Genomic DNA, 26,098 nt, shown 5'->3' on the forward strand with positions numbered 1-26,098 from the left:
AAGGAGATTAGAGGGAAAGTAGGACAGGTAAAATGCAAAAAAACTACAAACACAGCCCAACTATACCCAAACTACCGTTACCCACAACAGACTCCCAACACAACAAAGACAAATGTTGACAACACAAATGACCACAAAAACACTCAGACAGGATGCCACACACAGTTTTGAAACACAAAAAGACAATTTAAAGACCACACTGGAGACAAACTCACTAAATGCACAGAGAGACAATTCTAGACACAGCCACACAGTCAGGAAATATCACAGACTGCAAAGTGAAAGTGAAAGTACACCCACTGTACCAATTCTATAAACAGGATATTACATCACTTCCTGCCTAAAATGAGGTGCCTTTTTATTGTCATGCGTCAAAATATTATGACGCTTACAGTCTGTGCGTCATTGTATTTTACGCACAGGAGTAGAATTAACCCCGCATCTATATGGTTCAAAATTGTTTCAAACTTAACCAATTTCTGGGGGTCCAGTGTGGGAAATACCGCTCAGGGCCAATGGATGTTTCAGGGCATTGTGCGTCATATTTTGAGCATAAGCGTCATTTTTAGACGTATGTGCGTCATTTTTTTACGCATATGCGACAAAATTTCTGGTATTAACTGGGTTTGGGCCATTTTACCATTTTAATATTACATGACAGTTGTGACAATACTGAGATAGGCTGATTGCATCCACTTTGGGCATGACGGTGTATGGGCACGTGACAGATCATACTACTGCAGACCATGATCCGCTACTTGGTGTACAGGATTTTCACTTTTCACTGACACAATAGATGGCCAAACGTGTGGGCTACATATATGTATTACCCAAATTGGGCATGTTTGGCGTCAGGAGAGGGTAGCAAGGTGACGCACATGAGTACAATTACTCAATGCCTATGGGTCAATGTGTGTGATTTGGCTACTACTATTGTTGTTGACCCACTGTGTGACCATCACAAGATGCATTATAGCAAATATGCTTGCATGCATGTGGAGTCAATGTGTCCAATCCTCAGATGCATATCAGTGTGGAAATGAGAGAGGACATGTGTTAGTCATAAATGTAACAACAACTGCTGTGTGCACTTTCTAGTTTTTGGGTAACATAAACACCACAAATGACAAAGCATGCACTGGATGGATAGCAGACGGTTTTTCATGTCAATGGTCCAAAACTTGCCCATTACATGTCCTGGAATGTTGGATACTACTTCCTAGGCACTTGTTGGTTAACCCACCATGAGTCAGGCACGGGTACATACTTAGTGGGTACAGTGTTTGTGACATGGAGATCCAAAGATAATCCACATTTGTAATGTTACGCCACAGTTGAGGTCATATAACTGAGCCACGACTCTCCTGTGGCAGTGGCGGACCAGCAGACCAAGCAGCACGTGGCCACATATTTCCAGTGGTCAAATGCACAGAGGTGTCTGGTTCATGTGTGTGGGCCAATGTTTAGCCTGTATATTTTTAGGGGTCTATGTTGTCACAGTTATGTGCAGGTCTAGTCATGAGTCTGTGGCGGCAATTCCTGTATCTACAAAGTATCCTTCGCAGATCAATAGAAGTTAAGTCAATGAGTATTTGAGAACACACATGGGGATGGTCCAACCCTATCACTGCAGACGTGTTATGAGACTGTCAACAGGGCAACCTTGGTGTGCTGAGTATGTTAATATCTCAGGATTCTTGTACCAGCAGGTGTCATCACAACATTTGTACACAGGTTGGCCTCTACAATTCCCACTGCATCTGGAAACATCATTGCCTCTGTGCTGATTATTCTCGCAGCTATTCACCACGTACGCACCATCAATATGTTGTGAGCAATGTGAATTAGCTTGTGGACTGTCAGGGTCCTAACATGTGTAGACATTTCATGCACATTATCTGACATTGCTGGTTCTGCTGGAGGCACCATACCCAATCCCTGCATACGGCCATGGTACACTGTCACAATTTGTCACTCATGCATACATGATACCCAGAAAAGGGATAGGCCATGATTTGGGTATTTGGAGACCAGTTCCCAACAATGGTACGATAAATAAACAGATTATGCTATACAATGTATTTGAGTATGCATTGTAGAACTACCTGACACAATACCCCAGGAGGAATGTGAGGGTTGGGAAAGCAACTTTGATACAATTGTAGCCACAAGGAACCTTTGGGGTAACGCACAGACAGGAGCCAGTCAGGCTAACAGGATGCAGGGTCAATCAGGATCCAGACATTTCACAAGGTAAATACACAGTGGTCAGACTGAGGCTGGTCAGAGGAGGAACAAGACAGTTGAAATGGAAAACTGTGTTTGTCCTGTATTTTGGAAGGTTAACACATTAACCTAAGGGCTGTGTTACACAGCAAGGCATAACAGTGTTATCGATAAATTGGCAGCTTCTATGCTGTTCCAAACATCTGCAAGGGCAGTGCATGTTCAAATGGCTGGTGTCCATGGAGGTGCTCACAGGTGTGTGCAGCATCAGTCTCTCCCAAGTCCTGTATGTGAGATTCAAGTTCAAAGGGCCAACAGTACCGTTTACATGGGAATCACTGTACAGGTGATAACAGGTCTTAGAAACTACAAGCCAGTGCATTATTTAACGTGACGTCCATGCAGGCAGAAGTACAATGACTATGGCATACCATACTAAAGGGGGAAGCACACTGGATTTACATTGTGAGTCTGGGAGTGTGTAGAGGAGGGATTATCTGGGTACACATAATACCATTCCAGGGACCTCTGAAGACAGGTTTGGTGAGACCGGGAACATGGGTGTGTCAGGACTTAGGACATGGGCTGACGTACATGGGATTCATGTGTGCAGTGCTTGTCATACCTGTGGCACTTGTGCTATCTATTTTCTGCTTATATGGAATTCTAGTCACACATAGTCCTTGCAAAGATAGGTGATTTAACAGTTACTGCTGTCAAGGGTCTGGTCATACCTTTCTGTAACTAATGTAATAGCACATTTACTGCCTCATGTATGATGCTTTTTGTTCCATTATTGTCTGATGGTGTCTTAGTTGTGTGCAATATGCTGCAATGAACCATGTTGCCAACATGTATGTGTGAAATAGGTGTGGTCCTCTGCTATTGCCCTTCAAATGTGAAATGTACAGGATATATGTAATTTACAGTGTGTGTGAATGTGACTGTAGATTCATACGCTTTACAATAGATTTGGAATTTTCTGTGTCCTGATCGGCAATGCTCCATGAGGTTAAACTCTTATTCTGATAGTTAGAGATAATGTCATGCAAAAATGATTACCCAGACCATAATATGGTGATTATTATAGGTGTTTATTTACATATGTTAAAACAGTGGTGATGGTGAGTTGAGTCAAAAGAAATTGTGGACAATATGTTGGTGCCTACGCAATCCTGCAGCTGTGTTTGGTTGGTCCCCCTCATGTTGCTGGCCAGCATCCTCCTCTTCAGGCATATGTGGCTCTGGTTCAAATAGGGGAATGTTCCTTCGTACACATATGTTGTGCAGGATGGCACAGGTCAAAATGATCTTGCAGACCATTTCTGGTGAGTATAGGAGGCTGCCTCCAGTGATGTCGAGGCACCTGAATCTTGACTTCAGGATGCCAAAGGTCCTCTCGACTATGGGCTGTGTCCTCCTATGTGCCTCATTATAAGCACGCTCTGCTGCAGTGCTTGGGTTGGCAAATGGGGTCATAATACATGGCTGGATCTGATACCCCTGATCAGCTGAAAGAGAAAATGATTGAGAACATGTTGATGTAGCTTGCCCCATAAATATCACCTTGCATGGCAGCAGTTCTCTTGTGTTGTCTGTGACTCATCTGTGTTTGTATTATTGTGTTGATTCCTAGGCTTCTAGGATGTACTATCAGCACTGGGTTGTTTCCTTAGCTGAACGAGTGTTTGACTGCTGACCGGATGTCAGCAGTATTTTTGGAGAGTTGCAGTACAGTGTGTACTCCCTTGCATTGTGACTTGTGATACAGGTGTCCCTGTGTCTTAACTGGGGGTGAGATGATAGTTCCATACACAGAATCAATTCGACAGTGGTGGTAACACGTTTGCATCTATGTACCCTGGACATCCCATACATTTTGACATATGCAATAGATTAATTTAAGCATCAGTGAGACCCTTGAATTTTGCAAGGTGACAATTTGCCAAACTTCTCTGAACGTTGTGATCACTGACGTGTTAACATTTGAGTATACACTGGTTTCACATGTGTGACAAGTTCAGTGCAGACCTATTTCTCTGCCCTTGCCAAGTTGACTCAGGTTGTAATGTGTACCTAGACTACTGCACATGTTCTAGTTCAGCAGGCTAACTTGGCTGTGAGGTTGTCATTTTGAGTTTCAGAAGGTCTGTATGGCAGTACATCTGTTGTGTGTGTGTTAATTTGTCACAATGCATATGTGTAGGAATGTGCACTTTCCATATTGTCACATCAAGATGTGTTCTTTGCACAGTCCACTTGCCTCTTGGTAGTGGGCAATGTGAGAGCAGGAGTGATGTGAGATATTGAAATGGCCTCAATGATTGCACATGACCTTCATTGTAGTCATCATCATGCTATGTATGTCATGGTGTTTGACCTGCAGCAACAAACATTTCACACCCCTTACACAGTACGTATTGATTTGAAGGGTGTTTGATTGAGTGTTATTGATGTGATATTGAAGTTTAATCTTCGCAGATGTACTGCCAGTTGGGGCCATGTGTTTGTTATTGTGTTGTTTTACATTTTCCCCTTGTGTCTGTGGAGTGGCATCTGTTGTTATTTGGAACGGTCATTTGTCCCTAGGTGTGTCTCCCATTGGGTGAAGATATCAAACATGCCTAGCGGTGTCACAACCTCAGTGTGTTCCTGTCCACATGTCGATGTAGTGGTGTATGTGTTGTGTGTCCTAGAGGGTTGCTGTGCAGTGTGTACATAAGTAGGTTTCTGTAACCAACAAGTAGTCCATTTCCATATCGTCCATCCTGGAAGTGTTGATTAATGGTGCAGTGGTGGAAGATGAATGAATCATGTGCACTCCCAGGATACTTTGCCACGATGTTGGTGATCAATCCCTGGTGATCGACAAAGGCCTGCACATTGATGGAGTGTGTGTGCTTCCTGTTGCGATATAGATGTTCAGTTGCAGCAGGTGGCACAATGCGGACATGTGTGCAGTCAATAGCACCAAGGACATGCGGGAAGCCATTAATTAGGTAAAGCTCCTGTTTTGTCTCCTGCTGCTTCTGCTGTGTGTTGGGGAAGCAGATGTGGCGGTGTGTAAGTGAGATGATGGCATCCAATACCTTGGGTAGGAAGGTGGAGAATGATGGCTGTGAGATCCCGGCAACCAGGGTGCCAGTGGTTTGAAACAAGCCACTTGCCAACATGTGTAGTACAGCTAGCAGCTTGGTTTCTGGTGGAATGGTGCGGGTGTCTGCAAGCAGGGTGCCAACTGTGGCTCAATGTTGCGCAGCAGCTGCTGAATGGCTTGCCAGTTCGGCCTGTACCTCTGGATGATGTCATTTTCCCTGAGGCCATGAAGGGTTGTCCTGGTGCGGAATATCCTCTCCTGCCTTCTGCGTTGCCTTTGGGGTCCCTGCTGGTGTTGTGGAAGCTGCTGTTGCTGGTCCTGTGCTCTGCGTCTGCATGCACGCTGGATGAGAAGCACCTCCATGTCTTCTTTTTGGAGCTCTGCTGTTGCTTCTGTGTGTTTTCATTATATACAGGTGTGTTTGCCCCCATTTAAATGCCTGCCCTGACCCAGGCGTTAATTTTTGACGCAAATCGGTCTGTGCGTCATTTTCTGACTCCGCGTCCCGGCCGTGCGTCATTTTTGCACGGAAGCATAAATAAGGCGCACGGGTGTTTGAGTCATTTTTTGGACGGGAACGCCTACCTTGCATGTCATTAACACAAGGCGGTTTCCCGCATCCAGAAAATGACGCACACGGTGGGATTTTGGCATTCGAGGGCTCGTGCGTCAAAGTTTAAATATGGTGCACGGTTTGCGCTGAATGTGCGTCAAATATTTTGACACACAATCGGCGCAAACAGAGTATAAATATGCCCCTTAGTGTTTGGGAACTTGTTGTAAGACAGTGAGCAACAACAACATTTGAATATAGAATGCAGAAAAAAAAGACATTAGCAGAAACTAGATATGATGCAGAACAGAAAATGTGGAGAGCAGACATATTAGATATTGTGAGAGTGTTTCCAGCTTTTAGGAAGGTGATGGGAGTTCAAAACCTAAAACTGAAAAGAAACAGACAGCAAAGGCAGACCAGACAGCAGAAGATAATGATAAAAAGACAGTCACATATTAGAGTGATTCAGAAGATGAGTCACTCAGATGAGAAAATCAGCTTTTGATGAATTGTCCCACACCATATCATTCAGTTGAGTCAGAAAGGAGTAGTGAAACAGTACAGAATGTAGTCCTGAATTTGCCAACTGCTCCAGTTGCACTGTCCGAATTAGACAGTTTCAAGTACACCTGCTAATTCAGTGTCAAAAGTGCTCATGGTTTACCCACCAGTGCTGACTCTTAATACAGCACAGTCCATTTCAAGTCCAGATGTAAATCAAGTAAGACCAAGCCCACTTATGAATCAGGTAATGCCAAGTCCTAAAGTGAATCAGATGGTGCAGACACCTAATGTGACTACGCCTGTGCAGAATTTTAATCAGAATCTGCCTATGCATATGTTTACGCCAGTACAGACAATGCCCAATGTTACCCGAAATCAAACAGGACTGACTTTCAGTACTGTTTTAACAGGTCAAAGTACTGGAATGTCAAATCCATAGCATCAAATGAATTTGATGGGTCCCAATGCACTAACAGTTCTGTGACTATTGGCCCAGTTGTTCCCTTGTATGCTTCAGGTAATTCTGGAAGCAATACCCATTCAACAAATGTTTCTGCAGTTCCTGTAACACCAGCTGCATCAGTTGGAATATCACCAATTGGTATGCAGAGATCAGTTCATTCAAACAATTCAGAAAATGAGAGATCAGCTTATTTTGGTCCACCTTTGATCCCTACACAAATTGCACAATCTAACTAGATGTTAAATCAGGCAGAACCAGTTATCCATGTGAAGTTACCACATGGAACCTCACTTCCTTACATGGCCACACCAGATCAGATTATGAGTATACATTACAGTACCCTGCAAGAAGCTGTGCCCCAGACAAATAATATCAGTTTGCAAGTTCTTTCAGCACAACCGTTAATGGACTGGTTAAACAATTTGAGCCTGCATGGTGCAACAGGTGCAACAACTTGCACTGTTATATCAGAAGAGACACCAAAGGGAGATAGGACAGATTGAAATTAGAATTAAACTAATTAATTTTGGGAACGTTAGATAAGGAACAAATGGAAACATACACAGAAGATGAATTGTGTTTCATGTGTAAGGATTTTACTCAACAAGGAGATCAGGTGTATGAAACATTAGCAGAATTAGCTGAGAAATATAAAGTGAACCTAGAAAAATCAACCCCCCTAAAGAAAAATTACAGATTAGAGTGTAGCGCCAAAGACAATGTTAACATGAGATCACCCAGACTGAGAATGCATATTAAGGAATTTATTACATACATTCAAACTTGGGGAGCATTAGATAAATGGGAAGGCAGATGGGCAAAGAAAAAAGATCAGAAGAAAGCAAAGCATGATTTGTCTCTGATAGGAGCAAATTAAGCTGAGGACAATGAAAAAACGATGCCTATGAGACAAATACCAAGTAGAGGTTATATGCATGTACCTTGGAATAGGAATGATATACTATCATTCACTAAGGATTACCTGAGATTGAGAGTGAGGCCAGTGGAATGGTACAAGCAGACAGAAAAGTTTGTGAAACTTTCAAAATGCCTGTGAGAAGATTTAAATATGTTGCTTGACATTGCGGTTCCAGCTGAATTGTCGACTGAGTGCAAAAAGAGTGGTGATTGGCCTGAGCATGAACCTCTGAGAGATCCAGTAACAGGTGCACTGTCTGTAGAGGTGATGAAAAAGTACTAATATGTAATTTAATTTTTAATGAACAAAGTGTCTCCGAAAGATATTGATTGGCAGAAAATTGACAGGACATCAGAGGAAACCAAAGAATCTATTCATGCTTATTATGAGAGATTGTTGTAGGATTTCAAATAGCATAGTTGTACAGAGAAAATAAAGCAGAAGAATATGGGTCATTTTGTGTTTAGGTTAGTGCAAGGATTGAGGCCAGACATTAGTGAAATAATTCAGCAGCATTTGATATGTTGGCAGACAAATCTATTGATGAGATCCTGCAGTATGTAGGGTACTGCAGCAATGAAATTGAATTGAAGCAGAAAAAGTTGAAGGAAAAGTTGATGGTCACACAATTGAAGGCTGCACAGAAAGGAAGTCAGAGCCCACAGATGATGGTGACTAAAAGTGTAATGCAAGGTGTGCAACAGCAGGTTAGCAATGTGATTCAGCTTGGAGGTAGAGTATGTGGTGTTCAGATAGATCAAAGAAGAAATTTAGTTGATATTCAGATATTGAAGAAAACAAATCCTTGTCATGATTGTGAAAACTTTGGTCATTGGCGGATGGCATGTCCTAATAATAATGTCAATAATTTGGTAGAGAATGCTGGAATTGCTCAGACTCAAGGTAATAATCAGGTTCAAATTCAGAGATTCCAAAGACCCTGAATTCCGAATGTGTCCCCAGCACAAAAGATGCAGGCACCACAAGCCCCGATGACACAGCAGCAAGGGATTGTTCCTAAGCAAAACATGGATCAGATAGCATCATAATTTCCGTTAATTGATTTGAGTGATGAGGAATTCTTAGAAACATTTCACAGTGATAGTCCCAATAATGGGGAATGCATGTTAGCTGCCTCCTTAGAGATAGATGAAGTGGTCCCACTGTAAATGTCAATGTTATGGGACATGATGTGTCATTCTTTGTTTTCATAGGAGCTACACATTCCACAGTCAAAACTGCAGAACTTGCCCCTATCAGGAAGGATAATTCATGTTGCAGGAGTACCAAATAAGCAGTTAAAAAAACTCGGTTACAGAACATGTTCCAGTAAAAATAGGTTCATGTAAAGATAAGCACCGATTTGTAGTTTGTGTTTCAAGTCCAGTAAACCTGTTAGGATGTGATCTATTGTGTAAGTTAAACTGTTCCATTAGCTGTACACCAAAAGTAATACAAATAAAAAGAAATGAGGAAGAAGATGTCCCTTGTAAAATTGTAGGAAAGTACACACTTGTCTTGCTGTATTCAGTGATTGCATGTAATGGTTTGCTTGAAGAATTGCAAGAAGCAGTTTTTCTGAGGTTTGGTATTTATTAGGAAAGGATGTAGAACTCATAAGAGGTCCTTGAGCCAGTCAAAATAACAGTGAATTCAAATGCAGTGTATCCAAGGATACTACCTTAAAACATGACACATAGGAAAATTGCAAGCATAACACCATTGATAGAGAATCTGATTGAGCAAGGTGTTCTGAAGGGGGTTTTGGGAAGCACTTGTAATTCCCCAATTTTAGGATTGCGGAGGCCCAATGGAAAATACCACACTTTTCAGGATTCGAGAAAAGTGAATGAGATTGTTGTTCCATGTTGTCCTGTGGTACTGAATCCAGCAGTGATTTTAATTCAGATTCCCTGTGAAGCAGAGTGGTTTACAGTAATTGATTTGTACGAGGCATTCTTCTCTATCCCCTTGCATGAAGACATCCAGTTCCTTTTTGCCTTTAAACTTGGCAGTTGTATTTCAACTTAATGTCATACTCCACAGGGGATATGGAATCAACAACAATTTTTTATCAGATTTTGAAGAAGAATTTGAAAACCCTTAAAATGACTCATCATTCAGTTTTAGTGCAATACATTGATGACCTTTTGATTGGGTCAAATACTTGTGAAGTCTGCAGAAGAGATACCATAACTCTCTTGAATCATTTAGGGGAAAATGGACATAAACCTCCCAGAGCAAAGTTGCAGTACTGTAAAAATGAAATCTGATATTTAGGTCATCCCATAAAGAAAGGTACAAAGAAGATGTTACAAGAGAGAATTTCAGCAATCATGCAGATGAATCCCTCAATTACTCAGAGGGAAGTCAGAATGTTTCTGGAAATGGTTGACTACTGTCGCCAATGGATTCCAAATGTTTCCCTTTTGTCAAAGCCCTTTACAAAAACTGACACATAAGGATACGTCTGATCTGGTACCATTTGATGACGTATGTGTGTGTGCCTTCACTGAGCTGGTGAGGAAGCTTGTGCCAAGCCCCAGCTCTGGGAATGCCCGTTTACAGCAAATGTTTTTCTTTGTTTTGCTATGAGAGGGATAAATGTGCTCTATCTGTTTGACACAGTTACATGGAAATGCAAACAAGCCTGTGCCATATTTTTCAGCCACACTTGATCCTGTAGTGGCAATGTTGCCCAGTTGTCTAAGAGCTGTGGAAGACTTGAGCATCAGCATTGAATACTGTGGAGGCATTGTTATGGTACATCCGCTGAAGGTTTTTATTCCCCTTTCAGTGGAAATTTTGTTAGCCTGCACCAAGAATCAGTATCTGACTAAAGCACATTTGACACGTTATGAGCAAGTTAAAGGGATGTAATGCATTAAATGTAACTACTCTTTTGCCAAATCCAATTGAAGATGCAAGTGGCTGTGATCATGAGGTTGAGCATGACTGACTGGATGTGACTGAACTGTGCACCAAACCAAGACCCAATATTCAAGATGTCCCTTTAGACGAATATGACTATCGTTTTCGTTGATGGTTCCTATTTAAGAGACCATGATGGTAGCCTGAGAGCAGGATATGCAGTTTGCACAGTCTCTGGTGTGATAGAAGTATCCGGGCATTGAGGAGTCTTTTCTGCTCAAGTAGTCAAATTGATTGCTGATACTAGAGCATGCTGTGTTTCTTAACAGCTCAAAGTGACCATTTTCACTGTAAGTGGGGGGTGATACCTCAAAAGGAGGGATAATATCTTGCAGTTTAACTATCAATAGATTGACAAATAAACATCATAGCCTGGGTCTGGTAAAGGTTTCTGTGCTGGAAGAAAAATGATGCTGATGCCAATAATAATAGTAATAATAATAATAATCCCCTCAGACAGCAAAAATAATTTAATCAAAAATGTATTCAAACATTGCATTAAAAATACCAACCACTAGAACAATTTCAGCAAACACACAATTAAAACAAAAAAGCAGAATGTAAAACAAAAAAATTGCAATCCCAAATCATTTTATGCACTGAGCCGGTGGTGCATGGTCTATTAGTGCACAGAAGAATGTGAACCATCTTAATTAAGAAAAGGAATCCTCATAGAAAAGGATCGGAATGAAAATAGCTATTCCCTTTCCCTTGAACATGCTTTTACAGTGATCTAGGAAAGTAAATGACTGGAGGTGGCACATACAGGAAGATATGTTTACGGCAGAATGCCCTCCTTTCTGAAAAGGCCCTAATTAACATTCAGGAAACTGAATTCTGTTCTCTGCCAAACGTGGCTAAGAAGTTGTAGCAACATGTTTTGATGGAAAGTCTTGTAATTTTGGGATGAAATATAATTCCTTCAGCTACATTTTTTATTTTGTTGTTAAGTAGCTAAAGTATCATAATGGGCAAGTGTCCATTAATGCCAGAGTTGATTTTATATATGTTCTCAGGGGAGAGTATTTACTTCACAGAATATTGTTTGACTATCAGACTCAAGAATTTCTGGGGTCTTGAATACAAATCCTTTAGTTTCCTTCTTATTGTCCCAATTGGAATGATTTTGTTACTACCAATTAGGTCTCCAGGAGAGGACATTTTCAGGCCTCTCACTTGTTGATTGATGCTACTTTGTTAACTCATGCTCTTTGAATCATCTAGGAACAGTGGCATACAACACTTACATGAGTATGAATATCAGTGATTTTGTCACCAAGGGTTACCAGACCTAAATAGAGACATAACAGGGATTTAGAAATCTTGGTCTCCATGGTTCTCACTCTTAATAGAAGTTTAAAATCTACCAGAAATACACATATTCTGTACATTAGGCTGGAATCTTCAGTATGTGGTGTACATTTATAACCCCGATTTACATTTGTGAAAGAAGTCAAAGCCCTTCTTGGTTGCTTAGAGGAGGAAATAAGGGTTGCTGGTCCTGGTCCAACGTTCTTGAAAGGTAGATACATTAATTTAAGAATTGGCAGGGCATCTTACCCAGATGAATGCAATTCTTCTGAGGAAGGGCAATTGACTATCATATTCATAGTAAATGATAAGAGGGTCAATAAGTGGCTCTGTTGAGAGGCCTCTAATAGCACTAACAGAGGACCAAACCATGGGTAATACTGAACCATGCAGTCAAAGACAAAAACGCCTTATCTTGTAAAGACATGCTGTGTCTGATATATCAAGGTAATACATTGTCATGATAAATGCTGTGACCATGAGATCACAACTTCAAATCCTAGCACGGCAAACCAGGTCTTCCATTTTTTCAAAGGTATTCAATACCATGTAGTGGGTAATGCACATTCCTGTAATTTACTGCACTTAAAGAAGACAAAACTGAGTTAAGAATTGTAAAATAAAAACACGTTAATTTAATGAGTAACGGATTTGACCGAGTGACAAATGTGAGAGGCAGTAGATCTCGGCACACCTCTTCCTCTGATTGTCTGTTAAATATTCTCCTATTCGGCTGAAGGTTCGCTGACATTCACCGAGAATTTGTTTGTATCTCATCATAATGTTGAAATTGGTAGGCAAATTGGGAGATAGTTGAGAAAGGAGATCAGCTGAGGGAAGATCAATGCCCTTTGTCCAACATCTGTAGTGTTAAATGTTGTAGGAAAGTCTTCCATTTCGCTCTGGTCACCCCCCAACTTTTTGGACAGAAACTGGTGGTTACTGACTCTTGGGTGTTCCCTGGTTACTGCTCCCCAGGGCCAGTGCTCTGTGTAAAGTGGATATGCAAATTAAGATAATTAAAATTGGCAGTATCAATCTACCTATAAGTCCCTAGTATATGGTAGGGCATGTAGGTTTAGGGACCCCAGTATAAGTAGTGCACCCATAGATGCACTGCTGAGGTGTCCTGTGTCATTTTAAAGGCAGGCCTGCCTTGCTGGCTGCTTTTAAACTAAAGATACAATCAAATTCGACTTTGGAATTAAAAGTACTTCCAAAGTCTTAAACAATCTTATTTTTACAAATAAATCATCCCTAAGGTGTGCCCTATGCGCCCCTAGGGTTGGGTGCCATGTAACTATAAGCAGGGACCTTATACAAATTGTTTTATAAGCCCAGGCGAGGTAAGATAGCCAAATTTGTTTTTCCCTCTCTGTAGTGAATGGCCTCCATTGGCTAAAATGGATATAACATATTTTAATTAACAAAGACCCCTTAAGTGTCAGATACCTTGCGTTTGGTATCAAATTAATTGTTATAATAAATCCCACATCTTAGAATAGTTGGATTTATTATAACTAGTTCAGGTAAAGAGACTTAAACGCTACCTGTAGTGCCCTTCTCTGATTGGCCAGCCTCTGGCAGCCTGGCCAGGCTGTCTTGATGAAGTGTGAAGTGGCCTGGGCTGAACACAAAGGATGTGCCTGGGGGAGTAAAACTGCCTCAGGAGACGGGGAAGTAGGAAGGGGGAGGGATTCAAACTGGTTTTAAAAGGCAGGGAAGGACATTTGGAGCAACACAGCACCTCCCTCACATCCTGCAATCCCAGACAATTAGGTGCCCTCTTGCTTAGATTGGGAGAGGGCAGGAGAGGGCTGTGTTTAGGATTTTTAGCCACTACAGTGGGTGGGCTCAGCCAGATCTAACCTCCCAAAAAACATTTTCAGCCATGATGGATTTTTGAAGAATGTTGCTCCCTGGGATTGCTTTTTGCCATACTTCCCAGGAAATGGTCATCACGGGGTGAAGGACCCTGCATCTGATTGGAGAACCAGAATCCCCCTGTTTTTTACCGAGGAGCAAGGATAAATATGGCAGAGCTGCACCCACACCTTAGACCCCTACTAGATCCCTACAAGGAAGAACATCAGGAGAAGAAGGACTGCCCTGCTGGACCCCTGACCTGCACCTGGACACTGCACTCTGAAAGACTGCACCAGCTGCACACTTGGCCTCACACTTGGACTTCACCACAAGAAGGACTTTGTCGAGCTTCAACTGGTTCACGGAGGGACTCCCTGTTTGCTACAGGTGAAAAATTGCTAACCAGAGTCCCCTGTCTCAAATCCTGAAGAAACTGACAAGCTGACCACTGTCCAGTGGCCGTTTTGGAGTTTGCGCCAAGTGCATTCTGGGAGTTGTAGTCAGCACCCTCAAGGAGCACCTCAGAGCTTCTTGAACCTTGGGGTGAACTGTGGACTCCTAAAGGACCTTAAAAGACCTTCTGGAAGAAGATCCAGAAGTTTGGAGAAGACTGGAGAACTTTTTGAAAAAAGCTTCATAAAGGGGCCAACCCGCTGCTGCAACTCTAGCCAGCTTGTCTCATCTACGACCCAGCCTGACTTGCAGGTCTACCCCGCTGAAAAAAATCTTCAAAAAAGTGTCTAAGTCCGAACGTAGAAAGTTGACCTGGACCTGTGGAGCAGTGTATCCGAAGAGGGCTCCAGGGACATCGGATCAATATTCAGGTTCGGTCCGGTCGAAGTATTTTCATCTCGAAAAATCCTACGTACGAACGTGGAAATCTTCAAGGAGGGCTCCCACAACGAATATCCGAAAAAGGGCGTCAAGGAGGTCAGCTCAGACTGGCGACTTCATTCTCCTTAAGAAATTCTTCAAGAAAACGACTAAGTCTGAAGGTAAACTTTTGACCGAGGCTTCCTGCTTGCTTGCAGGGCCCCACCGAAGTCGGCCTTAAACTTTGACTTTGCCCCGGTCGAGGTGCGACCAGATTGGCGTTATTCGTTTCTATGCGCTAAAAAACACTAAGACCCTCATTACAACCCTGGCGGTAAATCCCGCTTACCGCCGTTTTGACGGTTGTCAAGATACCATGGCCGCGGCAGAAATCCACTACGGGTATTACGACCCACATCCCGCAATCCTCCACAATACAGACACCCACACAAGTCCGCCACACCATAGGTCAGTGATAAACTTGCGATACCAAAACCTACACCGTCACGCCAACAGAACTACGCCCACAGTATCATGACCCACGAATCAAAGTGGCGGTCTTTCAACCGCGGTAATCCATTGGCGGTACACACCGCCGCACTCAGTATACACACACTTACAAAACACAACCACATTGGACAATTCAAAATACACACACCTGATACACATACACACACACCACCCACACACTCACACCACTATAAAACACACACCCACATTACCCACAACCTTTTCAATACATTTTTTGGAAGAAGCACAGAGAGAGAGAGTAGCAAACACAACACCAGCATCCACAGGCACACAACACCATCACGCATACAACATCCATGCACCTCAAATAATACACACCAACACAACACATCACACAGTACAACAAACAGCACCTCACACATCACCCACACCACATTATGGCACCTCAAAGACACCCCAGGTTTTCTGAGGAGGAGCTAAGGGTCATGGTGGAGGAAATCATCCGGGTCGAGCCACAGCTTTTTGGATCACAGGTGCAGCAGACCTCCATTGCTAGGAAGATGGAGATATGGCGGAAAATTGTCGACAGGGTCAACGCAGTGGGACAGCACCCCAGAACACGGGATGACATCAGGAAGAGGTGGAACCACCTATGGGGGAAGGTGCGTTCCGTGGTCTCAAGACACCAGGTAGCTGTACAGAGGACTGGCGTGGACCCCCACCTCCTCCACCACAACTAACAACATGGGAGGAGCAAGTCTTGGCAATACTGCATCCTGAGGGCCTCGCAGGAGTAACAGGAGGACTGGACTCTGGTAAGTCAAATCTTTACTACTTTCACCCTCCCACCTGTATGCCATCACATACCCCCACCCTCACCCTCACCCCATCACTCCAACACCTCACATATGCCCCACCATCACAACCCACCCATCCCAAAACCAAGCCCTGCATGCAACACCTATGCATGGACCCCCATCACCAAAGCATGTCCAGTACAGGAACCCACCCAGACCCCTAAATCACTAATCACACCAGGGCAAACACAATAATGCAAGCACAGGAGTAAAGGGTAACTCACCCAGTGCACAAGATGGCACATACAGACACAATAACTATGCATTTACACCCCAAGAGGACCCATACCCAACGTCACCGGACAGGAGGTGCCAGACATATCCAGTCCCCCAACAGAAGAGGCCCACAGTGATGACAGCAGCTCTGCATGCCTGGATCAAGATGACCAGCCCGGCCCATCAGGGACCTCTGGACAGTCGGTTCCCCTACCACAGTCACAAATCACTACTGAACCTACCCCCTCAGGAAACACCACCACAGCACCCACCCAGCGGGCCCATCCCTCTGTCCCCAGGACACGTCAATCAGCAGTGCGTACACCACTACAGGGACCCCAGGCAAACCCACCAACCCAAGACAATCAGGGACCTGCGGTCAGTTGAAGTGGGCACACGTTCAGGGGACAGACGCACATGATAACAGGGAAACTGGGAGGACTGCTGTGCGACAGGGGGAGGACAGGCCCAGGGAACCCACTCTCCACGAGGCACTCTCCAATATCATGGGAGCATACCATCATTCCCAGGAGACCATGGGCACGGCACTGGCCAAGTTTCAGGAGAGCCAGCGGCTGCAGGAGGAGCACTACCTGGGGATCAGGGAGGACTTGAAGTCCATCAACACCACCCTGGTCACCATTGCAGGGGTGCTAGCAGACATGGCCAACACCATGAGGGACACAGTGGCACACAAACGGGCCCCTGACACTAGCCTGAACGATGAACAGCCCTCCACCTCCGCCGGCGCTAGTGGACAGGAGGTCCCGCCACAGGACCAACATGCCACCAGCACACCACACCCTGCAGAAGGAGAACCAGCCCACAAACGGTCCCTGAGATTCAGGAACAAGACAGAGAACATTGCCAAGACCCCGGCAGGAAATAAAACTCTCCTGATCGTCACCCTTTTGTCCCATTATGTCACCCTGACAACTTTGAACTGCCATAACTCAACTTCCTGTGCCCCCTTGGACAATGCACCTGTGATACCAAGAGACTGGACTCTACCATGGACATTCCTCCACCATCACCCCAGCCGATTGCACATCCCCCTCCAATTATTAGCACAGAAATAAACACCCTTGAATCACAAATCAATCTGGAGTCAGCCTGAACTTTCAAAAATGTGTAATTGCAACCTCTCAGAAAAATAGCAATGTCAATGTTCATGTTCACATACCAATGTACGACAGCTGTTGGGTATCAGTAAACATAGCAGAAGGCAGAAAGTGGGTCCCAGATCTGTGAAATTGAAAGCCAAAGTGACATGTCAGGGTCCATACACAGAGGTAAAAAGACAGATTCATGCAATGTCCTACAGTAGCATGATATGAGAGGAGCAGTGCCACTTTCTTACCTGTCTCTCACTCGAAGTATTGCATGATGATGTTGTTTCGGTTGTCTATATCTTCTTCTTCTGCCTCCTCTTCTTTACTGTCCATAGGCTCCACAGCTGCCACAAGACCAACATCAGGCCCATCCTCCTGCAGAAAAGGCACCTAGCGTCGCAAAGCCAGGTTGTGCAACATACAGCATGCCAAGATTATCTGGCACACCTTCTTCGATGAGTAGTATAGGGAGCCACCTGTCAGATGAAGGCACCGGAATCTGGCCTTCAGGAGGCCGAAAGTGCGCTCTATGATCCTTCTAGTTCGCCCATGTGCCTCATTGTAACATTCCTCTGCCCTTGTCCTGGGATTCCTCACTGGGGTCAGTAGCCATGACAGGTTGGGGTAACCAGAGTCACCTGCAAATATCAAGGGACAACTGTTAGACATACTCCAACCCTTAGGGGCTCACCCATACCCAGACACCTATGTCAACTGTGTTGGGACATTGGGCTCACCTATTAGCCACACACGGTGCCTCTGGAGTTGCCCCATCACATAAGGGATGCTGCTATTCGTCAAAATGTGAGTGTCATGCACAGAGCCAGGATACTTTTCATTCACATGGGAGATGTACTGGTCTGCCAAACACACCATCTGCACATTCTTCGAATGGTAGCTTTTGTGGTTTCTGTACACCTGTTTACTCCTGGGGGGGGACAAAAGCCACATGTGTACCATCAATTGCCCCAATGATGTTGGGGATATGTCCCAGGGCATAGAAGTCACCTTTCACTGTGGGCAAATACTCCACCTGGGGGAAAATGATGGAGCTGCGCATGTATTTCAGCAGGGCAGACAACACTCTGGACAACACGTTAGAGAACATTGGCTGTGACATCCCCGATGCCATGGCCACTGTTGTTTGAAAGGACCCACTGGCCAGGATATGGAGTACTGACAGGACCTGCACTAGAGGGGGGATTCCTGTGGGATGGCGGATAGCTGACATCATGTCTGGCTGCAACTGGGCACATAGTTCATGGATTGTGGCACGATCAAGTGTGTAGGTGATAATGATGTGTCTGTCTTCCATTGTTGACAGGTCCACCAGGGGTCTGTGTACCGGAGGATGACGCCATCTCATCATCTGGCCCAGCTGACGTGCCCTATGGAGGAGAAGGGTGAGCAGAGGGTCATACACCACATAGGTTTCACAAGTTTGTTTATAATAAATGTGATGTAATCGGTGTTTTGCGCTGTATGTCCGTATTCCTGCCCAAAAGTGCTGTGACGCAGTTAGGTGCCCTGCCATGTGACCTCCTGAAATGGCAGCTGTCTGGCCTGTAAGGAGGGACAAGGGGAAATGAGGTAACTGCGCTGGCATTGTGCAGCGTTGCGGTAGGCGGATGAAGACCGCTGTGCAATTCAGCATTGGTTGTCATTGGGCCCTATGGGTACCAGGAGCCAATGACGATGTACGCCGGCGATGACGGTACGCACCGCCGCGGACATGACCGTCATTTCCTATCTGTTTACTCACTTGATACCTGACCTTCAACAGAAGAGGATCTACACTGCAAGTGCTGCTGTGACCTGAGTCTGGAATCGACAATGGCTACAGTGTCTGGGGAAAGGGCCCCTGCCTTCACTGCGAAGGAGATGGAGAAACTGGTAGATGGGGTCCTCCCCCAGGACACGCAACTCTACGGTCCACCAGACAAACAGGTGAGTACACTGTGAGCATGATGGATGGGACATGAATGTAGGGAGTGGCATCGACGGAAGATACAGGTGGGGGGTGGGCAGAGGCCAGCATGTGAGGATGGTCAGTGTATGTGTTTTTTTTGGTCAGGGAGGGAGGTTGTGGCCAATGCGTGAGAATAAACGGATGGGGGAGTAAAATCCATTTCTATTTTACTTTTCCTCTAGGTCAGCGTCCACCAGAAGAAGGGTATTTGGCGTGCCATCGCCAAGGAAGTACGGACCCTCGGGATCTTCCATAGACAGATCACCCACTGCCGCAAAAGATTGGAGGACCTGCGCCGCTGGACCAAGAAGACAGCGGAGGCCCAGGTGGGGATGGCCTCCCAACGTAGAAGGGGTGCCCATCACACCATGATCCCCCTGATGTACCGGATCCTGGCGTTGGCATATCCGGAGTTCGATGGGCACTTGAGGGCATCAGAGCAGCCACAAGGGGGTGAGTACAGTCTCATGCAGCTGACTCTACGTGCTTTATGAGGTTTCTGGGTGTGGGAAGTGGGCTGTGGGTTCCCCTAGGCCAGGGCAAACGTGCCAGGGTAGATCCATTGTTAGGCAGGATCAGTGCCAATCCAACCCCAAAAGTGGTAGTGGCCCTCTACACCTTGTCAGGCTCCTGTGGGTTCCAGGTGTGCATCAAATGTGTCTAGGCACAGTCCCCCAAGGGCACGTGATTTTCACCTGAACTGTTAGTGCATGGGCTAGTGCATAGGGCTGCTCCCTGTGTGTTGAGTCCGCCAACGGTGGTGTTGTTGCAGGCATTGACCATGTGTCTCTTCTGTCTTTCCTCCCCTTTTTGTTTTGTCACCCTGTCCTTTTGTGCATTAGAATCATCTGGCGGAGGAGCATTCGCACCGGAGCAGGAGGGAGCTGCAACCCACATGGCCCAGGAGGGTGAATGTACGGAGTCTGAAGGCGCCTGTGGGACGGAGCGACAGCGACTCGTCTTCTGATAGGAGCTCCATTGCGGTGGCGGGCACCTCTGTGCCCACCGCATCAACAGGTACAGCTCGCACCTCCCCTACCAGCACTGCCCTCCCAGCAGCCCCTCAGCGTGGTTCCCGTGCCCTCTCACCCAGGAGGGTGGGCATCTCCTTTGCCCCAGGCACCTCAGGCCCTGCCCCAGTCAGCCCTTCTGCCCTCAGTGAGGAGGCTATTGACCTTCGGAGATCCCTCACTGTTGGACAATCATCCATTTTGAATGCCATCCAGGGTGTCGAGAGGCATTTGCAGCAAACAAATGCATACCTGGAGGGCATTCATTCTGGCGGGGCAGCCCAACAGAGAACATGTCAGGCTCAGGCCTCAGCACTGATGGCAGCCATTGTCCCTGTGTCCAGCCTCCCCCTCCAACTTCCACTACCCAGACCCAATCCCCTCTACCTCAGCCTATCCCAAGCACACCATCAGACTAGCATGCACACTCATCAACACACAAGAGTGTACATGGCACCACACATCCCACAGGCACTCACACAAGCACTATCCCCATGCAGACACACCAACATCTACTGGCTCTACTGTGTCCCCCTCCTCCACGTCGTCCTCCTCCTCCCTCCCAGTCTCATATCCACTCACACCTGCATGCACTACATCCTCAGCCACTACCTCCATCACCAGCATGCCCATCACCACACACCACTCACGTGCAATCACCACCCCCACTACCATGCACATGTCCCCTGTGTCCTCTCCTTGTATGTCTGTGAGGCCTCCTCCCAAACTGCACAAACACAGGCACACACCCACTCAACAGCCATCCACATCACAACAGCCTCCAGCCATTGCACCCTCAACCAAATTCAGCAGACGTACACCTCCTACAACCACTACCTCTTCCTCCACTCCCAAACCCCCTCCATATTCCCATCCCAGTGTGTCTAAAAAACTTTTCTTCACTAACTTTGACCTCTTCCGTCCTTCCCCTAGGGCCAGGATGTCCAGATCCCAGCCCAGCACCTCAGCCACGAAATCCTCGAGCACTGTGTTCCCTGCAAGTCTAGTAACATCGTGGGCCGCACACATCAGGGCTGCCAGTGTGTCACCTAGTGAGGGCAAGGATCAGCCTATTCCGCCACCTGCCAAGGTGAAGAAGGGGACAACATGCCACAGGGAAAAGCCGCACCAACCTCCCAGCTAGGCCTCATCCAAGACAAAAGAGGACAGTGCCAAGGTCCCAGCAGCGACTTCCAAGGTGGGGAAGGGACACAAGGCTAAAAGAAAGTCAGCTCAGGGCATGGAGCCTCTGGGACTGGTGACACCCCTTCTGCAGGACAGAACCGCAACCTGTACGGCAGTGGCCACCTCCGCAACCACTGCCACCTGCACCGCCACCTGCACGCCCACCTGCACATCTGCTGCCTCTGCTACAGTCCCCAGCATCATTCCCAGTGGGCAACTGTCCGAGGCTGCAGGAGACGTCCTGGTGTCTCCTTCCACAGGTTCTGACACATGCACCACCGGCAACATCTCCGCCGCTGACACTGCCGCAACTACCGCCACCTGCCCCACGATGTACTCAGACTGTGCCACCACTACCGACATGAACATCCTCCCCAGTGGGCAGTCGTCCGAGGCTGCAGGAGACGTCCAGGACCCTGCACAGTGTACATGAGGCACCCTAACCAGCACTGGCAGTACCAGCATTTGGCAGGCTGAGTCGCCGCAGGGTGGAATGTGTCTCTGCTTCTATGGAGTATCATGCTACCTGTTCCCAGGATATCTCATGGCTCTGACACCCGGGTGCGGGAATGGGAACTGCCACACACCATGTGCAGCACTCTGGGCACAGATCCCCCTCCAGAACCAGTGGAGAGATACATCCACTATCCAAGTCCTTAGCAGGATGAAGCACTCTGGGCACTAAGCCCCCTCCAGAACCAGTGAAGAACAGCATCCCCTACCCCAGTCCTTGGCAAGATGAAGCACTCTGTGCACCAAGCCCCTTTCAGAACCAGTGGAGAGATACATCCACTACCCCAGTCCTTAGCAGGATGAAGCACTCTGGGCACCAAGCCCCCTCCAGAACCAGTGGAGAACAGCATCCACCACCCCAGTCCTAGGCAGGATAAAGCACTCTAGGCACCAAGCCCCCTCCAGAACCAGTGGAGAGATACATCCACTACCCCAGTCCTTAGCAGGATGAAGCACTCTGGGCACCAATCCCCCTCCAGAACCAGTGGAGAACAGCATCCACTACCCCAGTCCTTGGCAGGATGAAGCACTCTGGGCACAAAGCCCTCTCCAAAACCAGTGGAGAACAGCATCCACTAGAGAGACTGGGGCTTTGCAATGCCCAGGACCAATCAGTGGGCAAACCACCCACTTGAGAGACTTGTGAGACTGTGGCTTTGCACTCCCCAGGACCAATCAGTGGGCAAACCACCCACTTGAGAGAATTGTGAGACTGTGGCTTTGGACTCCCCAGGACCAATTAGTTGGCAAACCACCCACTTGAGAGACTTGTGCGACTGTGGCTTTGCACTCCCCAGGACCAATCAGTGGGGATGGAGCCCCCTCGTGGAGCAGTGGCGTAGTCCCTTCACCTGGCTGAGGTGCCCCCCCCCCTTCTCCCTGAGGTGCCTGTTTATTTTTGACCTGATGCCCCAGCAGTGTTCTCTCCGTTTTGAGGCAGGTATCATGTGTGGGCTTCGCCCATGCATTTTGGGACCACTGGTCCACAGACAATGAATGGAACACTATCCGAACTTGTGTAGTTGTTGTACATATATGTATATTTTGCTCTTTTACAGACCTGTTTCCCTATCTGGAATTTTGATGATTACACTTGTTACAATCATTTCATTTTGTCCTTGCGTTCTTCCAGGGGGTGACGGGGTGTAAATGTAATGTTGATGCATTTATTTGTGTGTATGGTGTTGGGGGTGAGGATGGGGGTGGGGGTGTTGCATGTTGCGTGTGTGTGTCACTTTCTTCTCCCCCCCGTGTTCTAGGTGCAGTACTCACCTTGGTCGTCGCCGCCATCTTTGCTGCTCCTGGTAGAAGAGGAGGTAAACCAGCATGGGCAGGACCTGTAACTCGGGCTCCATGGAGTCCTGGTTCCTCGTAGGGTGTCGAGAGGTGAGTGGTTTCCGTTCCAAAGACTGTTTCCGCCGTGCTTTTGATGGCATTGGTACCGCCCCGAGAAAAGGTGGCGGATTGGTGCCTTGAAATACAATGGGAGGTAGATTGTCTTCCGCCTGTGGGTTGACGGTTCCCGCCGCGGTGTTTGTTTCTACCGCCGTGGCGGTCGGAGTGTTAAAGCGGCTGTCTGTGTTGGAGGTTTCCGCCATGGGCATGATTCAATTTTTTTACCGCGGCCTGTTGGCGGTATTACCGCCGCTTTAACACCGACCGCCAGGGTTTTAATGAGGGCCTAATTCTTTAAAAATCCATATCTTTCCGTGTCAATTTAAAGCTAAAAATAATTCCTATTTTTATAAATTGGTTTTAGATTTTTAAACTGTTTCCTTTGTTTTATTTAATTACTGTTTTTGATACATGATTGCTTTACACTTTGTATCCTAAGTTAAGCCTTGTCGCTCGTTGCCAAGCTACCAAGTGTTGTGCTGGAGTTAATTTATTGACACCTAACTGAACCTAGTTGGGGTTAGTGGCCTATTGCTAAGTGTAGGTACTTACCTGCCCTTACCAATAATCCAACACATTTTTTAAATGTGGCATTCATGATGCAAAAGCAGATGATGGCAGCAGACCTTCTACTTCTTTGGTGATTGCACTAGGGCAAGATCACTCAGGAATTATACATCCATTATCTCTCCAGTACTGATCTGCCATAAGTAGAAACTAGTTGATCTTTCCTCCTGTCCAGCCTGAGTGCTCAACCACGATACCAAAATTGTAATATCAACACTCACTTTATCAACCCCACAATATCGATGATCAATGTTTCACCACGGTAAGGAGCTGTGGAGTTAAGAACAGCAAAAATATATTTCCAGACATATGCTAAGCTGGTTAATATCTTGGTAGTCAATATTGTAGTGTTGAAATATATACAGGTTTATGTTGTTCACCTTCATATTGTGACATACATACCTTGTTCAACTTTATATGTCAACATCATAAGGTGGTGATTAGCTAACTGTTAGAAATTGGGTATATAGTTGGTTATGCACCATGTCCAAGCAGGGAACAAAATCCTTGTCAGTTACACTTCCTAAATTAACCTGCACTCACTCCTTAGTAGCTTGGAACAGAGCAGTCAGGCTTAACTTAGAAGGCAATGTGTAAAGTATTTGTGCAGCCCTTAAATTATGGTAACACCGTGAAAGACACTGCAAAAAGACTCAATACCAGGTTAGAAAAATAGCGATCATTTATCTGATTAAAATAAAACCAAAATAAGAATTATCTAGTCAGTAGAAGTCAAGATATGAATTTTTAAAGAATAAATGTGAAACAAGTACTTAAAAGTCAATAGCGGTAGAAAGGTAACTTTAGGACAGGGGGAACTTGTGCAAGCCAAAAATCAAGCTGACCGTGATGGAAGCGAGGCTGGCTGCAGAAACCATGCAGGGTCTTTTGAACAGTACCTTTGTTTGGAGCAATGCGTCGACAAGAGGAAGACGATGCATCGATATTCTGCCGCACTCTGGCAATGCGTCGTTGTCAGGCTCCTATAGAAGTGAATATGATGTGTTGTCGGCTGGCCACAAGAACGTCGTCATTGTGTTGCACAGTGGTAAAGCCGCTGTCACTCCGTCATCGGCGGGGATACGAAGCGAGGATTTTACTGTTGCGCCCGGGTTGATGTGTCAATTTCTGTAGTTGTAGAGGTGATGGTTTGTTTCCGTGAGACAGCGTGTCAATTTTTCTATCTCATTCGTGGTGATACATCCTTTTGTTTGGAGTTCTCAGCCGCAAAAACCCACTTATGAGGCTCAGGACTGCAGGGAGCCACCTCAGGCAAGGGTAAGACTCGCAGATGGCATATTCCAGCATCACCAAGAGAGTTGTAAGCAGTCCTTTATGTCCCTGAGACTGCAGAAGAACAGGAGGCTAGTCAACAAGCCCTTGGAGATTCTTGGTTGTATAGATATAGAGAATAGGTCCAGTCCCTCTCACTGAAAGACAGAAGCAGCAGGCAGCAGCCAAACACAGCAGAGCAAACAGCAAAGTGGCAGTCCCTTCTACAGCCGCAGCAAAAGGCCAACACAGCAGAGCAAGTAGCAAGGTGGCAGCCCTTCCTACAACAGCAGCATTAGGCCAACACAGCAATTCAGTTGCAGAGTAGCCGTCCATCCTGCCAGCACAGCAGTCCTTCTTCTTGGGAGAGTGTCCTTGGGGCCAGTAAAATCTGGGTTGGAGGGGTTTGGGGTCCAGTATTTATACTTTGGTGCACAGGTTCTAGAAAGTTAGGGATACTTCCAGGACTTCCACAAGGTCCCTTTCCTGTCCTCTCTGGCTCCAGACACTCTACAGGAGGTTATTCATCCCTTTGTGTGAGGAGCCGCTCAGCCCTATTCAGAAGTAAGCAGCAGAGTTGTGATTTTAAATTGTGAGTCCAGGGACATCAAACTCCATTTACCCATCTCTTCCCAATAAAATATTACACTTCAAATATGCTTTAATGTAGTCCAATGCTATGCTTTTGGAAAGATAGCCCTTGCAATAGTGAAAAATCAACATAAGGGGTTGTTCAGTATTTGGACATGTTCAACTTAAAAGGGAATGTCCAACATTTTAAATACATTGCACCAAGCCTTTGGGGCTAACCAGGGCCTATCTTAGGGGTAATTTATATGTTAAAA

This window comes from Pleurodeles waltl, chromosome 4_1 (assembly GCF_031143425.1).
Source record: "Pleurodeles waltl isolate 20211129_DDA chromosome 4_1, aPleWal1.hap1.20221129, whole genome shotgun sequence".
Classification (NCBI taxonomy): Eukaryota; Metazoa; Chordata; class Amphibia; order Caudata; family Salamandridae; genus Pleurodeles; species Pleurodeles waltl.